The following is a 6,062-nucleotide window of genomic DNA, read 5'->3' as shown; positions in this document are numbered from 1 at the left end:
TGTGTGGACCTAAGGTATTATTTCCTTAATGGAGAGAAAACCCTAATTTTATTGCAGGGTTGGTCCCTACCCTCACCCCTATATATAGTTATCACTGACTCATTAAGTGAGACAAACGATTAAAAGCAAAAGGGAAAGAGGGTAGACCATACCAACATTGATCATGTTGTACGAAGAGCATACAAGAAGACATTGAGGAGTTCTTATTCTTCAGCTATGGATTCATGTATGCCTAAAACTTGTTTTTGTAGTGTTTGTCGTGCATGCTTATCGATCTTCATGAATTGTTCCGTATTTATTTTCTTTCACCGTCCCCATCAGTTCAAACGTCTCCTGTGAAACCCTAATTTTCCTCTCAACCACATCTCATGGCGTCAAACCGTATACTGAAGAGGGAGGAACTCAAGGATTTGCAGAAGGATCCTTTGACATCTTGTAGTGCTGGTCCTGTTGCATAATATATGTTTTATTGGCAAGCAACGATTATGGGACCTCCCAATAGCCCATATGGAGGAGGTGTTTTCCTTGTTAGCATTCATTTTCCTCCTGATTACCCTTTCAAGCCACCCAAGGTAGCATTTAAGACAAATGTCTTCCACCTGAACATCAATAGCAATGGAAGCATTTGTTTGGATATTCTAAAAGAACAATGGAGCCTAGCTCTCACAAATCTCGAAGGTTCTGCTCTCTATTTGCTCCCTATTGACGAACCCAAACCCTGATGATCCACTCGTACTGGAGATTGCTCACTTGTGCAAGTCTGACCAGAATAAGTATGAGACAACCACTGGGAGTTGGACATGCCATGGGATGAGGAGGTGGATCGACGACTCAACGGGAAGAAGGCAGCTCCGATTCTCCACTCAGACTCGACAAAGAAACTACCTTGATCCTTTGACCTGGGGACTTACTGGGTAGAAAGCACGAGCTTCAACCATCAACAACAAACTCAAACCCAGAGCGCCAAGCAACCGATCAGCAACAAATTCATATTTGGGATGCATGATTCCGGTCATCTTCTCAGGCGGCGGGGGTGGGCTGAAGACGAGGAGGGGAAGTTGCCTTCCCTCTCTTGTTTTGTTTTAGTGGAAGCGTATATAGGTAAAATCATGGGTATATAAGGGCATTTTCAACATTAAAATATATTCTATTAGGTGACATCGTCAACTAACAATTGGACCTAATTGTAAGAATCTTAGAAATTACAAGGGAAATTTTCCCTTGTTTTTTATATAACATAGGGACAAAATGTCGGCGTAGGCCATGCTCCCAATTTCTCAAGAAAGAGTAAGGGGTGTCAACCAGGCCTAACCATGCTTGACCACTTTCAAGCCTTGCACTGTGAAGGTTTTATCGGCATGGTACGGTTTCTAATCGGGTCGGTCAATCTTTGGCTATAATTGGGTTGCCATAAACGGCCGTAACTTAGTCAATTTAGTTCTAAACGGGCCTTAATCAGGCTTTAAATGGGCCTTTCCTGAGATTCGTATCTAAAGTGGGCTAGAAGGCCTAGAAAACTACAATGGGCTTTTAACTTGGGAGGGGTATGGGTTTTAGTTAGGGCGGTAGGGTATTTTTCTACATATGGGTTTTTGACTTGGGAGGGAGTAGGGGGTGGGCGATTTTACAATTTTGGACTTTAATTTTAGTGTAAGCGGGGTAGATTAGGAAATTTCCATAGGTAAGGGGTCGGGCTTGATCAAGTCTAACCAAGTAGGGTCCCAAACAAATCCTCCTACATCTATATATAAATGTTGGTTCATCAAGAATACGCAAGAAAAACACTTCGAATTGTTGATTCATCACCAAAGATGGCTTAAACCAATAGTTCATTATCTAATGGATCTTTCTGTTCTAATACTCCTTATCAGACCTCCAAATGGTCGGGCTCAGTTGGTTCACACCTTTGCCCCGTGAATGCCTGCCTAGTTAATAAATGGGTAGGCTCGATCGGGGATGCATGTGCACCTCTCTTGGTTGGTTCCGGTAGCGGTCCCGAGGCTTTTGAAGGCTTTTGAAAAAATACATTTTTTTTTTTTTGGTAAAGGTGATCTATTCATTAAGGGTGTGTATGGCAATGTTTTCGTTCCAAAATACTAAAGGTGTCAATTCGATATGGTAGTAGTATTCAGTATGGTTCTGATACAGTATAGCAAGCTAAGACTCAAAATCGATACCGTACCATGCGAAGAAAAATCCTACATTTCAATACTGATATTGTACTGGTTTGATACAACTTTTATTCTAAACGGTTTTGGTATTCAATACAATTTTTTGCCATTTTTGCATTTTATGTATATATATATTTGATATCTGGTTATTTGGCATTCAGTAATGTATTTAAAATTTGGTAGCATTTTTTTTTTTAGTGGAAAAATTTGCTAGGAATTGGTGCATATTGAATGGTTTTGTCTTAAATATTAATACCATATCATAAACAAAAATATCATTTATTTTATCAAAATCATACCAAATATCCTTCGGAATGGTTTTAGTATGATAATTCGGTATGATTGATACCATAACATAATTATCACCCTTACCGAATACTACTTATGAATCAGAAACTTTTTTTCCTTTGGTATTTCTGAGTTTTTTGAGTGAGTATGTATCCTAAAATGTTGTATTTAAAAAAAAAAAAATTTAGAAACATGTATGGAAAGCACTTAACCGAAGCAATAAATATGTTTAAAAAAAAAAATTACATAAAATGTCACCCACATCGTATAAGAGAGAAACATGTCAACTAATGTATACATCCATATGACACTAGATAAATAAAGAAAGGTTGAACAACTTAAATAGTATATCAATGGATAAGCGGGTGCTTATTTAACAAAACATGATGACCTCATGCCCTGGCTCCACAAGGTGCCTTGGAAAGAAGGGTGCTAATTTCAAACCGATCGTTGACTATAAATTGAGCACAATTTAATTTGGAGTTAACAATTATTTTTTTAAAGAAAATAACACTACCTATCTGGTGTTTCCTACGGTATCATTTTTTTTTATTTGTTTAATGAAAAACGGCTTTGTTGCACTTGGTATCATTTATAGAGCTTTTTTCTATTAAAAAATAATTTAATAAAATACAAAAACCAAAAAAAGATCAAGAGTAAATATGTGTTTCGGCCAAAATTGATTTTCAGTTATTTTTGTGTCAAACTTTAATGAGCAGGTGCTTAAAATTCCAATATGGATGAATAAAGTAGTCATTTGTTTTATAATTAGAAATTCAAACCCCATGCAGCCTTGCCCACTCTTCTTCCGTTCAAAGTGGAGAAAGAAAGATATAAAGAAGATGGGTGAAGAAAACATCTTTTTACCAATTTCTTCAAAAAACCATTTTGCACATAGGGATATAAAACTATTTCTCATAAAAAACCATTTTTATATTTTGATAAAAAATGGTTTTCATTAATGATTTTTGTTAAATATGTAAAAATCAAAAATAAAAATGATACCAAAGAGAGCCTAGGTGAGTGAAAATACCATGTTGCTCCCCCACCCCGTGTGTTGAAAATGCTCTCACACTCCCTCCCATTGGCCCACATGCTTGGCAAGGTTCTTCCTCCCTTATTTTTTTTAGGCCCCGTTTGTTTAGAGGGGATTTTGGGGTGGGAATGTCTGACTACTAGGCCCCACATGTTGGTGGGGTTAAAGGCAAGGAAAATGAAGTTGGAAGAAAGTCTCTTAACCTTGTTGGGTTAGCACATAACTGTGGGAGAGAGAGAATAGAGGAATAAAGAAAGAGAGTCATTAATTGCAATGACTTCTCAACCCACAATGTCCCACCAATTCGGTAGGATTTTGGAAGGGAATGGGATGAAAACCACATCAACAGATAGGAAAGTTCATTTCCCAATGTTGTCTAAAGTAATTCTCACCCCATTTTATCTAAACACATGATTTTATTATGTTTTTGGGAAAAATAAGTACAACTCCCACGCCCCTTAAATCCCCCAATTAAAACCCCCCAAAACAAACGGGCCCTTAGTGTACCCTACACTCATATACATGGGGGAGTGGAATCGGACTATGAAAAGACACCCATGCCCGGGCTTCACTTCCCCATGTGTGCGTGCGGTACACTAGGAGGTACCGTTCTTAAATTTGTTGTTGTTGTTGTTGTTTTTTTTTTTTTATTTATTTATTTTTTTTTTTTATTTGGTTTTGATTTTACTTATTTACAAACAAAAATGTAATAATATTGTTTTTTGGTTTTTTGTTTCTATCAATAAACCATTAATAATTTTTTTAAACCGATTATGAATCAAATAAGCAAATCGGTAAACCGAATAAAACATCATTTATGAACCAAATAACCAAACCAAGTAAAACTGATTATGTTCGGCTGCATCTAGTAACATTTATGTTCTATAAACGACATTTCATGTCAAAATCATAAATTTCCGTTCATGTGTTAGAAACCTTATTCTGTCTAACAAATGGTGTTCGGTAAACCTCTATTAGAAATGGTCTAAGAACTAGGCAATACAACCAAATGCAAGTGCGAAATGAACTATGCCAATGATCTCAATGACTTCAAATCAACTCCAAATGGTAGTGGTTATTTAGCTGTGACCACCTTAAAAATTTCAAGTACTTCGTTCTAAGAAATATTGAAGTCCGAGAAAACGAGAGATGATGAATACATTTTCTCAATGTCATATTATAACCAGACAAAAAGGGAACGTTTCTCAGATAACGAAACATGGTAAATCATGTTCCAACATTTTTTTTTATCTAGTTTGTTTCACTAAAATGAATAAACGAACTACCTACACCAAAAAGAATATTTCATTGTTGTGTTCCCGTAAAATGAAAAAATGCCATAAACGTTATAATAAATGACTACCCAACACAGCTGAAATGTATAACAAAAAGAACAACAAAAAATCGAAACAAGACAGTAATAAAATGTACAATAAGAACTGATTATTAATCGTTTTGATCCTAGAAATTGAAATCGATTACCATTAGGCTTTGTTTGGTAGTCATGAAAAGAAGAGAAAAGAGAAATCTCTTGGTGTTTGGTACTAAAAGAAAAGTTATATGAATAATAAGCAAAAATTTAGAGAGAAGGGAAGAGTGATGTGTGATGCCTTATTCAACAACCACCATTTATTACCCAGAAATAAAAAGTTGGGTTCTGTAACTAGGTTTCGTGAAGGTTAGATTGCAAAGAGTATAGAGTGGGTTTTCATCGCTCTATAATCGCAAACTCTCCGACAAAACCCCCTATGTTTCTTACCTCGACACATTCCCACCCTTGTTTCTCTCATCCCCACAACCTCCCCAGGTTCAACTCCATCCCACCTGCGTAGCCCTTTCTATTCCTCTCTTTCCCTCTTCCCCATTCTTTACTCACTCCTTCCACCCCCTCTCTCTCTTGAAATGTTGCTCCTCCGTCCATCATCCATTACTCTCATTCCCTTTCCCTTCTCTCTGTTCCAAAAATTTCTTGTAATACCCCTTTTTTCTCGACTTTCCAGTGAAATAACTTCTTTTGCTGTGCGAGGGAATAACATTATTTCTCACCTTTAGGTTGTGTTTGGTAGCTAAGAGAAGATAAGAAAGGAAAAGAAAAAAATACAAAAATTGTACTATATTCTTAGTTTAAGAAATTCTCATTGTGTTTAATATTGGGAATGGTGAAGTTTTCTTATTATGAAAAAGAAAAATGTCTTACCTAAAACACAAGAAAATAAAAAAAATATTTTTTTTTATTCTATTGATAGTCAAACAGACATAATATTTTTTTTTTTAATATTTCATTTATTTTATTCTCTTTTTTAATTCTTTTTTTCTTTTCATTTATTTTCTTTGCTACCAAAACACGGCCTTAGAAAACGTTCCAAACGGCTGAATCTTTTGAGAGGTCACTACGGTTTTTTTTTTCTTTCGTAGCTACAAAACACAGCCTTGGTCTTGGTTTTGGTTTTTGGTCGATTATAAAATCGAACCGACAAGAGGTTGTATTTCTTAAAAAGACTACTAACTTGGGGTTGAAATCGTCTGTAATTCCGATCTCGTATAATTTCGTGTAATATTACCTTCAG

The 6,062-nt window shown here is 36.0% G+C and overlaps 1 pseudogene; it reads left to right on the top strand.

Annotated features, from left to right (window-relative positions):
- Window positions 1-368: 368 nt before the first annotated feature.
- LOC122084778 lies at window positions 369-918 on the top strand (annotated as a pseudogene).
- The last annotated feature ends 5,144 nt before the right edge of the window (window positions 919-6,062 follow it).

This window comes from Macadamia integrifolia, chromosome 7 (assembly GCF_013358625.1).
Source record: "Macadamia integrifolia cultivar HAES 741 chromosome 7, SCU_Mint_v3, whole genome shotgun sequence".
Taxonomy (NCBI): Eukaryota; Viridiplantae; Streptophyta; class Magnoliopsida; order Proteales; family Proteaceae; genus Macadamia; species Macadamia integrifolia.
This window is presented reverse-complemented; position numbering and strand designations above follow the sequence as displayed.